Below are 12,364 nucleotides of genomic sequence, written 5' to 3'. Positions count from 1 at the left end.
GGCTAGGGGGAGATGTGTGCTGACTTGGTGATGTAGGCAAAGTGAAAATGTCTTGTGTGCAAATCCTTGAGGGTGCATGAATGAAAGAAAATGGTCATTACTGATCTATTCTGATCCATTCAGTGGCTGTCAGTCTTAAACAGTGACTGTCTGAATGTTAATGGGTCTGTGCTAGATGAGAAACTTGCTAAATGTGGTAGATATAACTGACAAATTACTTCAGTACATTTTAATCTAGACCCATTTTACAGTTTACAGCACCTCCTGGCTGACAGCGACTTACATTCTCACATGTACTCAGTTCACCTCGGAAAAACGGAGCTGCATGTTCAGCTGAGGTGGCTGACTGTAAGCTATTTCCTGCTTGACCTCCATGCATGAGAATAACGGTGTGACAGAAACTATACTGGCCTCTTAATTGCACCTGTAGTAGTCTGAAAGTTATATGATTTTTACTGGGCATCTGGAATAGGAGAGGACAGTTCACTCCGCTCCATATATACTCCATACCCAAATGTCCCCTGTCTCCTTCCAAACTTAGGTCTATGGGTTTTAAATACCTGTATTTAAATAAGCATATTTAGACTAAATATGCATATCTTTACCCATACAAGTGTGTGACTTTGTGTTTAGGGGGCACTATGTTCTCAGTGAGGTCAAACAAGGTCAAATGAAGTCTCTTCCATGGTTCATTATAAGCAAAGTATCGTCATTATTGGCTTTTTTCCTATCTCTATGTCTTAATTTTTTCTGTGCTGCATAATTTCCTCGATTTCGTGTGTGTCTTGGTGTGTGTGTGTGTGTGTGTGTGTACAAGCACATGTCTCTGAGCCTCCACTTCTGGGGCTCTCCACTTCCGTGAGTGGTGGAAAAACTTCCACTTTTATAAATGTGTGACTAATTTTGTGTGTAGCAGAGCTTCATGTTTGGTCTGGACTGTCTTAAGAGAACCTCCAATAGCATGAGTACACTGGATCTGTCTAGCTCAGTGTATCTGCGTCTATTCCTGGAGCACCACACCATGCATTTCTCTCATTTTGGAACTCCAAGGTGATTGTTAGTATATTCCTCAGTTAAGTGCCCATAAAAGAACTTCAGAAGAGCTGGTGGGAACATGCATCAAACTTGTCTAGAGTTGTCTGTTGTTGGGCCTTCACAACAATGTAATTCCTGTAATTCCCGTTTTGTTTTGTTTTGCTCCAACAAATATTCCAACATCATGTTGTGAGGTTCTGGATATTTAGCACATATATAGACATGATAGATTTTGTTAAATTGTGTTTCCCTCTAACTGTAAGGGAATTAGATGCAACCCCCACTCTGAGTTGGCTGGGAGTTAGACACTGATCTGGTCCTGTTAGGTACTAATGATCTAATACTGCAAGAATGGAAGACTAATCACACAGATTACTTCTCAAATAAGTGCTTAATTGGTTAAAACCCTTGGGTGAGAGTCATATTGCTATTTAAACATACAGCATCAAGAGAAAAGCCCCAGCCAGCTGCAATGTGCCTCTCTCTCTCTCTCTCTCTCTCTCTCTCTCTCTCGCTTTCTTTTTTTCTGCTGCTCTTTTGGGTCAAGTGATGCAGCAGTTGTGGTTGCCAGGACTTGACCAGATCCCTCCTAATAGTATTTTGGAGGGAGGTTTAATAAGATGAGATAAGATGAGAAGCGGTGCAGCAGCGAATATGGCTCCACACAAGCAAGTTAGATAGTGAGAAACACACTCTCTCACACACACACCCTTTGGTTTTTTGCTCACAGCTTTTTTTTTTTGTTTTTGTTTTTTTTTGTTTTAGCACTGTCAATCTGAAACTGTGAAAAATCTTGTTCACACACAATCACACTATCATTTTGATTTGAGAGAGTTTGATAATATGTGTAGGAGGGCTGCAACTAATTATTCTTTTGAAAATTCTGGATTATTTTAAAACATATAGTAAGTACAACAAGAAATTTTTTAACTACAATACAATATTACTGATATTTATCAGACAAACTGTTAAGGCATGGGAATATTAGTGCTCACAGTGTTATGTTTACCATTTTTTTCAAATCAGATACCCAAACTAACATAAGGTTGTGGTTTTCCATAGAAGTTTTGTCACTGGTTCAAACACGCGAATGCTAATTCATTTTACTTGCTGTGATTGCACGAAGTGAATCGTTTTCAGTATGTAGAATCGACTCCAAAGCTTTGAGGCTGATTCTTAATTTGTAGTGCCTGGAATCAGGGAATCGACTCTTTCTGGATCAACTCCCAGCAACTTCAGTGTGAAATGAACAAAGTTCAAAGAATCAAAGACTTAATGACTAGACACACAACCTATATATTGTTATGCATATCGTGTATTATTATAGATCTGACTTAGTGAATCGTGATATGAAATCTATATTTGTCGTATCACTGACCGCTACTACTGGGTTAAAAAAATAGTTTAACTAGTAACAAGGTAATTGATTCAAATAATTTCACTACTTGTGGTTATGTTACTGCCCAAAACACTGCATAATGAACATTCTGATCCACATAAATGCATTATTAATACAAGCCATTAATTATGAAGAAAATATGCCATGTAAATGAGTTTGTGTTTTAAAATGAGAAAGTGCTCATCTCATAGAGTTCATTCATTCCAGACCAGGTTCTGCAAATTTCAACGAATTAAGTTGTTATACAAACTACACAAAGTAGCAAAAGATATTGTTTTCTAATTAGTTAGGAACAATCGATAAATATGACCATAATTCTGCAATGCAGTTAGACAATGCGATAAGGTATAGCATTCTAGTCACTATTCCAATGTAAAATGTTCCCATACTTTGGAGGACTTTGGCTTTAATGTTTTCTCTGTTGCAGTTGCACTTTCCATCAAACATAGCTCCACAGTGTGCTTCATAGCATACAGTTAATAAATAATGAATATTTTTGTCATCTATTTTTATTATTGAATGATAGTGAGATATCACGTTGGGTTTTTTAGGCATCGTGCATAAATAGAGCTTTAAAAATGAAATTGATTGTCAGGGCTGAAAAAAGACAAATGCTGTCCTGACAGTCACTGCATGGTGCCAGACAAAATCATACAAATCTTGCTGTCAGCTGAGCCAAGACTCTCCAGAGGGAAACTCACCAGGAATAAGTGGAAACCACCAGGGACAAACAAGATGATTTTTCTTCTATTTGCTTTAACAATGTGTGTGAAGTGCACAGTGTGTTCTCATGCCTCAACTACATTAACCCTCCTGTCCCACACACACACACGCACATACACTTAACTCTCCTCTTGACGTAGATTAAACAGACACTCACACCTACTGAACCCTGTAGAAGAAAATAGACTCAGCAACGAGTAGAAACAAAAGAAGAGCAGACAGGAGGGATACGGGGCTGCCAAGAGCTAAAAATATCCTGAGTTACTGTCCGCTGGCTGAAACTACATTATGTCATGCTGAAAAGCAGGGAAAGAGGGAAGGCCAGAAACAGAAATTTGGAAAGGAAAGATCTTGCTCCTTTTGTAAACATTCAAACACACATCTTTTTGCTTATTAAGAACATTGTACATTCAGAAGAATATTAAGAAGGTCTACATTCACCATGTCTGCCTTTAGAGACATTTTTTAACCCATCATAAACTGAAGTTGCATCATATGCACTCTTGAAGAGGAAACCTACAATTCCTACTTAACACAGGTCTTCTTCTGAGGAAGAGTAGGAGAATCAGGAAGAGAGGTGGTTCTCTATTTAACACTCTGCTCGCAGTTATGATCAGAATCTGTAGCTATTTGCACGTCTGTTATTTATTTAACAGACACTTTTATCCATACTGACTTACTGGAAGATTTTATTTTAGTAGTAGTGAGAGTCTCAACTGAAAAAAGTGTTGGAGCAAGTGTATACTTAGGAAGGCTGTTAACATTAATCGTATTATAATCATTTTGTAATCATATATTTTATATATAATCATAATATTTTAAACTATGAATGACAATAAGTCAAAGAATACTTGCAGTAGTATTTATAATACACAGGAATAGAAATGATAGTAGTCATTCACATAAACATGAACAATAAGATACTAGATCTCACACACAAAGACACTAGATCTCACACACACAAAAAAAGAAGACAGTAGATCTCGCACACAAAAACACTGAATTCTGAATTGCTTGGTGGAAAACTTTATTCTGAGTGTAAAGACTTTCAGGAAGTCCTTCAGGATACACTAAAGTGTTATCACATTTTAAAAGCTGAGTGCGACCCTGTTGTAGTGGTGATATCCCCAGTAGCAGTAAAGTGTGGTGGCTATCACATGGTATATTGCTGAGCAGTTACTGCATGCCCAATTGTAAGCTGTTTGTCAATCTCCTAGATATGTAGTGCTTCTGTTGGGTACTCCACAGGATAAATGTCTACTTCCTTCCACCCTCACATAAACTTCCCCTTGCTGTTTCAGCTCACGGCTGTGCAGCCTTGCAAAGGAATATGATAGTGTGTGTATTGTCCTCAGCTACAGAGGGTTGTTGTTACAATTTAAGGCTTGTTGGTTTGGCCAGAGACTCCATTATGAGATCCTTTTACTGTAACAAGGCAGTGTGTGTGTGTGTGTGTTTGGGTCTATAGAGATGCTCCATTCATCTAAATATGCCTCTATACTCTCATCAGGTCATTAAGCAACAAAGCACTTTTGTTTTAACACTCCCTAGTTCCCTTTCGCTTGCTTACTTGCACACAGACACATGCACACATGCGACATGTCTTCTGTGTGTGTAGCTGTGGCTGTCATGCTACTCTGATGATGTTAGTGATGGTCAGTGGACAGAGGCATAAGGCCTCTCTATTTGTATTTAGATGTATTTGTAAATGTATTTAGAAAATAATTATGGCTGAGCCTTTTTGGAAAATTAAAAATAATACCAGAGTTGAGAACAGTTGTGCAATGAGAGTGTGGATGCATTTTTAGGGCCTGTTTACCCTAGATCTGAGATGTAATTAAGCAGCATTCTACAGAAAAAATCCTTTACATGATACATATATTGTAAAGGATTTTTTGTGCAGAATGCTGCATAATTACAAAACTGGAATGCAAGTCTAAATGTGCAATATATGTGCCAGCAGGCAAATTGCACTTCTCTCCCACGTGCAGTATCCATTGCACAAAAAGTGAGAAATCTGTAGAAAAAAAGGTGGAGAAAAGGGAATTGGGGCTGATTTACATATTCTGTTCAATGTACTAAACTTTGGGCAATTAGCAGCGGCCAGTTTTGCATGTAATTTTGTTCACTTTTCAAAGCCACGTGTAAAATAAAGGTATACGTGTTTTGCCTAGAGCTGTGTAGGCAGTATTTACCTTCAAAATTGGACTACTTTTAAACTGCTGGCGCAGGTATATATATGTGTGTGTATATATATATATATATATATATATATATATATATATATATATATATATATATATATATATATTATAGATGCACCGAAACTAAATTTCTCAGCTAATACCAATAACCGATTGTTCAGAGTGATATCGGCCGATACCGATAGTTCTGCCTTTTACGCCTTCTTTTAAATTAATAATAATTAATTCCACAATTCTGAACGAAATGAAAATGAAAACTTTATTCTCTCCATTTCAACAAGTTGTTTCACAGTAACTGGTCTCCTAAACAGAAAACACATTACTCAAAGTTACATTAACACATTAACTAAATTCTGAAGATTAAAGTAAGATTTCTTAACTTATTGAATGTTATTAATTCCTATTAACTTTGACTGAATTCTAAAAAGCTCCTGTTAGTCTCACATTCACTCACCACAAACAAAAACATTTCTACTTCATCACTGACATAAAACTGGTAATATATAATATAAACTTTTTTATATATTAACATTAACTGGATATGAAATACACTACTCTACAAATATATTTTTCTGTGCAATATATACTTTTTTGTCAACTCATCTTGATTTAAATCTTTCATCAGTGTACTGGCCCTTTAATTCAGCTCGAGCAGTTTTGTCATCATTCCACACAAGAGACATCTTCTTTACACATAGCACAAAATCGATGTGTTTTCCCGCCCTCTTTTGATTGACAGGCCCTGATCATTGGCTGTTTTTAAACTATTGGCCAATGGCCGACAGCGTGAAAAATAGCCTTTATCGGCCAATACCGATTACCGGTGCATATTTAATAACAATCTAGGATTATTTTTGTTATCTTCAATAAGGGTGGAGAGATAGGCTGATCTAGCAACACTAAGGTTTTCTATAGTTCAGGAAGCTCTCCTTCCAAGCTGTTTGAAATAGTACCAATTTGGTTTAACGTCATTTACGTTCTAATTGTCGGGTGGTCTTTTTTAAGGTGCGTGTGTGATCATTATATTAGGGTGCTAGCTTTTTCTCTCTAATTATTTTTCTTTTAAGTGGAGCTACCTTATCTAGCATGTAGCAGAACGTTGACTCTATGCATTCAGTCATCTGATCAAGTTCTTTGGTATCAGACAGTAATCCAATCATAGTTGATATCTCTGGGAGGTTATTGAAAAAATAAGTAAGCTGTTAAAATAAGCAGTAGCTGACGTGAATGCACGCATGGCAAAGTGCAAATATTATGATCAATATGCAATTTAAACAAGATGAGATAATGGTCTGAGATAGCTTCAGACTGCAGAAATGTGACTATATTTTCTACATTTCATCTGTATGTTAGTATCAGGTTAAGAGTGTTACCACTATGAGTGGGTTCTATTACATTCTGATTGACCTCTACTGAATCTAGAATAGACTCTACTGCTGTTCTCAGTGGGTCTTCCAGGTTATCAAAATGAATATTAAAGTCACCAACAATTAAAGCTTTGTCTAGAGAAACAATCAGGTTTGAGATAAAATCTGCAAATTCACCAAGGAATTCAGAAAATGGCCCTGTGGAACTGTAAATAATAATAAGCGGACTCGACTCAGTAGACTTATTTTTTGTGGCTACATATGTTATACTAGTATAAAGAACTTCTAAAGAGTTGAATTTATGACTAGGTTTTGTGTGACGCCTAGATTATTATTATAAATAAGTGAGACACCTCCTCCTCTGCCAGTTAGACAGGGCTGATGTATATAACAGTATCCAGGAGGACTAGCTTCATTTAGTGCATTATATTAAACTCCTGATCAGTAACGGTTTCATTAACAATAAGTGCTTTAGACGCAAGAGATCTAATATTTAACAGTCCTAGCTTCAGATCAAAGGTGCCGGCTGTGCGTTCAGTATGATAAAATTTTATGTTAATTAGGTTACTATAACAAACTTTCTGAAAATTTCTACATTTTTGTTTAGCTCGGGGAACAGACACAGTCTCGATATTGTGGAACCTAAGTGACAACTCAGTGCAGCTATTACTGCATCGGACATTGCCTTCGCTAATTTACACACCTCTAAAACTCTTAGGTTACTCTTAGTAACCTCTGACTGACAAAGACGTATATCATTAGCTCCTACATGAATAACTATCTTTGAAAACCTGTGCTTGCCTAAGACTAAGTGCTTGCCTAAGATTACCTGTTGTGTCCAATGCCCTGGATCCCGGTACACCTCAGTAAAGCTGCTGGAGCCCCCAAAGGCCAACCTAATATCATGTGCCTTTAGAGTCTCCTATAACCAGAGCTCTTTTAGGTTTCTCAGTGGGTGCTTCACTGAGCAGAGCAAACTTGTTGGACACTTGAAGCGGAGAGGAGTGGTGCTCCCGTGGGCAAGCCTTAGTGTTAGCTTTGGCTTTGCAATTGTGCTGCCCCGCTGTGAGGGCTCTAATGCCGGAGTTGGGGGATTGCTATCTCTGCCTAAGGCATCCAGACTTTCCCCTACAGAAACTACACTGCTCTCATTAACCCTCTGTAGAGTCTGGATGTGCACCTCTAATGCTGTAATCTTCTCTGTCAGAGAGCTAACTAATATACACAAATAAAGCTATTATTAATGACAGAGGAAGAATGACTAAACATCCTGCACAACCACAGTGAACAAGCTGATTGCTTGGCATATTGAGTGTTTAACGTACCTTAGTCGAAGATAAGTTGATATTATTTAGACGGATCCGATGTGGATGGACTCCACTTGCTGTCTTTAGTCAAAAAAACAAAAAACAAAAGTGTTCTTTGAAAAAAGGAAAATAAGGCAGGAGGGAAAGTGAAAATAGGCAATGGGCACATCAAAATATCACTGTACTGAAGGTGGCTAATTTTGCCTCCTTTGTAGGTAGCATTATGAAACATGATGCTTATCAACAAATACAAAGCTTGAAAAGCATGATGGAACTGTCACTTCAACTACTAATTTTTTGTTCTTAAAGTTACCACATGTCTGATTTTGTGCTCTGATGATCAGTGTCCAGATGATAATCAACTACATGTTAAAATATCTGACCAAGAACTTTGTTCAAATAGATGAAGTGCCATTCTAGCTCTTTCCATGTGCTTCTCTCTCTCTCTCTCTCTCTCTCTCTCTCTCTCTCTCTCTCACACACACACACACACACACACACACACATAAGGATTTTCAATTGCTAGATATGTGAACGTTATTTAGAACAACTATGTAATATGTTAGTATGCAAATTTACACACAACCATCCTATACATCAATGTCACCACCATCAGCCAACTATTTTAAATTATTTTACATTCTCCCCGTTTAAAACAAATTGTTTTTACTGTTTTTTTAAACAAGTTTATACTGTATATTTGCATTTCTGTAACCTTCCTGACATCAGCATTAATGAAAATGATGCAGCTTGTTATAGCATTGTGGCAAATAAAAACCTTCTGAATACTTCAATTCAATTCAATTTTACTTGTATAGTGCTTTTAACAATGGATATTGGCTCAAAGCAGCTTTACTGAAACATATAAACACAGGATACAGATTTTAAGTGTGTGAATTTATCCCTATTGAGCAAGCCGGTGGCGACAGTGTCAAGCAAAAACTCCCTAAGATGATATGAGGAAGAAACCTTGAGAGGAACCAGACTCAGAAGGGAACCCATCCTCATCTCAGTAACAACTGATAGTGTAAAAGTAAAAGAAAGTTCATTATGGTTTTTACATGAAATCTGTTTGTTGAACTAGTCCACTGTTCACCAAAGGAGACATGAGTGCAAAACTGCATGTGGTAATTGCAGTCCCAAAGCCATTTTAGCAACCGTAGTCCCAACAACCACAGCAAGAATGTTCATGTGGAACTGAGGTCTAAAACCATTTCATGGTACTTCAAGCGGTACCATCCTAAGAAATCCCCAGGCTGTAGCTTCCAGTTGATGAGAGCTCCATCCAGAGGTAGGACATCAGGATGGATCAGACAAGTCCGGAGAGCAGAAACTGTCATGATCACTGGCATCTCCATAACATCATGTGTGGCTCGACAGAAGGCGAGAGGGAGATAAAGAGAGGGAGAGATTATTAGGTATGCTTACTATCCTGTGATGGATAAGACTGTGTACTTTGCGTAAAAGATAGTCTATTCATGGTAAGCTTGAGTAAACAACTATGTTTTCAGCCTAGACTTAAAAAACCGAGTGTCTGAGTACCGAACACTAATTGAAAGGCTGTTCCATAACTGCAGGGCTTTGTAAGAGAAAGCTCCTCCCTGTGCTGTAGACTTCACTGTTCGAGGTACCAACAAATAGCCTGCATGTTTTGATCTAAGTAGGCGTGGCAGATCATAGAAGACCAAAAGTCTGCCTAGGTACTGTGGCACGAGACCATTTAGTGGTTTATAGGTCAATAGTAGTATTTTATAATCAATGCAAAATTTTACTGGGAGCCAATGCAGTGTGGATAAGATCGGGGTGACGTGGTGATACTTTTTGGTTCTAGTAAGGACTCTTGCAGCTGCATTCTGGACTAACTGGAGCTTGTTTATGCTCCTACTGGAACATCCAGACAGTAAGGCATTACAATAATCTAACCTAGAGGTGACGAAAGCATGAACTAATATTTCTGCATCATGTAGTGACATTATATTTCTTATCTTAGCAATATTTCTGAGATGAAAGAAGGCTTTCCTTGTAATATTATCAACATGAGTGTCAAATACTTCTTGTCTCCTTGTGCCAAATACTTGAACATGATACTATATGACCAAAAATATGTGCCCATTCCAAAACCATGGACATTAACACAGAGTTGGTACCGGCTTTGCTGTTATAATAACCACCATTCTTCTCTGAAGGCTTTCCACTAAATTTTGGAGCATGGCTTTGAATTTGTGCTCAAGAGAATTAGTGAGGTCAGGCACTGATCAAGTGTGAAAGACTGGTGTGCAGTTGGTGTTCCAGTTTATCCCAAAGGTGTTCAGTGGTGATGTCAGGGTTCTGTGCAGGCCACTTGAGTTCTTCCACACCAAACTTGGTAAACCATGCCTTTATGGACCTCACTTTGTGCACAGTAAACTTTGTGCACAGTATTGAGTATTGTAATGATACAACAGGTTTGGGTCCTTTAGTGCCAGTGAAGGGAAATCTTACATCATACAAAGAAATTCTAGACAATTGTGTGCTTCCAACATTGTCCATATAGTGTAGGTAAGAATGATCTGTGCTTTTATAATAATTAACATTAAAAACTGCTCCCACTGCATAGACAATAAATTCATGACTTTTATTTCATGGTTTAAAAGTTGCATAACAGTTCATATTGATAATATATTGGATGGATGCTCAACATCCACTTCATTGTCTCGACCCCCTTGTCCAACCCCCTGGCCTGTCCATGTCTGAAATCTGACAACCCTATTTTAAAGTATTGTAATAATATCATGGTGTGTGTTTGGCATGTCTCTCTGGCAGAATCAGTAGGTTGGTGAGGATAGTGTGATATTTCCGTGGGTGTATGTGTGTGTTGGTGAAGACCTTGCTATCTCCTCATGGCACAGCCGAATGACTCATTATGCCGTCTGGTTTCCTTTTCTTTCTTTGGCACTCACTCTGATAGTTTATGTTCATGGACAGATTTACTGACCATGCTGTTTTTGGTACTTTTCAGACAGTCTAATAATTGCTAAGATAACACTAGGACTAAAGGATTGACTAAAACTCCAAAGGCACACAAATTATGAGATTTTAATGGTTAGCAATGGAAAGTATTTAATATGAGACCCAGTTGCTACAGAAAGCATGTGCTTTTGTGGTATTGTGCTTGTTCAAATACAGTCATGTAAAAAAATAAGTACACCCCATGGAAATTGTTGTTTTATTGACATATTTGGACAAGCAAACATTTGATCCTCTTTGAAACAGTGCCTATTAATAAAGTTGATTCACTCTATCAAATGACACATAAAATATACATTTTGTAGTAATTTTCACAATTTAAATTACCAAAAAAACAGATCAGTCACATGGAAAAAGTAAGTACACCCCTACATTTATCACACCCTCAAATCCATAAGATAAGAATCAGGTGTTCAAGATTGGGTGCCAGTGATTAGAAACTGCTTAGCGAGTGCAGGTGGAACCTGTTTTATTTAAACCTCTCATATCTAGTGTCTGGTGTTCCTTTTGCTATTGAGGTGTGTGGTGTCATCATGCCAAGATCTAAGGAGTTCTATAAGGAATTCAGAAAAACAAAATTGTGGATGCCTATGAGTCTGGCAAGGGATTTAAAAAGATCTCCTTATTAATTCAAATACATCATTCCACTGTAAGGAAAATCATCTACAAGTGGGGCAGATTTCAAACGACTGCCAATTTGTGCAGGACTGGTTGTCCCAGCAAATTCAGCCCAAGAGCAGACTGTCTGAAACAAAAGAAAGTCTCCAAGAACTCCAAAATTTAATCACAGGATCTACTAGCAAGTCTTGCAACTGTTGGTGTCAAAGTGCATGCTTCTAAAATCAGAAAGAGATTGCACAAATTTGACCTGCATGGGAAGCATGCCAGGAAAAACCCTTTGCAAGACTACAGTTTGCCATCAAGCATATAGGCAAAGACCAGGCCTTTTGGGATAATGTGTTCTGGACAGACGAATCAAAGATAGAGTTGTTTGGCATAGACCAAAGACAGCTTTTCATGAGAAGCACCTCATACCAACTGTATAGCACGGCGGTGGGAATGTTATGGTTTGAGGCTGCTTCGCTACCTCAGGGACTGGACAGCTTGCATTCATTGATTCAACTATGAATTCTGCATCATATCAAAGAGTGCTTGAAGATAATGTGAGGTCATCTGTCCAAAAGTTGATGTTGAACCGAAAGTGGACTTTTCAACAGGATAATGATCCTAAGCACACTAGCAAATCCACCAAGGAATGGCTCAAAAAGAAGAAATAGAGGGTTATGGAATGGCCTTGTCAAAGCCTAGATTTGAATCCTACTG

The 12,364-nt window shown here is 37.9% G+C and overlaps 1 protein-coding gene across 7 annotated transcripts in view; it reads left to right on the top strand.

The window, feature by feature from the left end:
* Positions 1 to 12,364, top strand: part of rgs19 (regulator of G protein signaling 19) — a 45,830-nt gene that overhangs the window by 21,726 nt on the left and 11,740 nt on the right. The gene's annotated exons all lie outside the window — the stretch shown is intronic.

The sequence above is a fragment of the Ictalurus furcatus genome, chromosome 15 (genome assembly GCF_023375685.1).
Source record: "Ictalurus furcatus strain D&B chromosome 15, Billie_1.0, whole genome shotgun sequence".
Lineage (NCBI taxonomy): Eukaryota > Metazoa > Chordata > Actinopteri > Siluriformes > Ictaluridae > Ictalurus > Ictalurus furcatus.
Note: the sequence above shows the minus strand (reverse complement) of the source record. Positions and strands in the feature narration are given on the sequence as shown.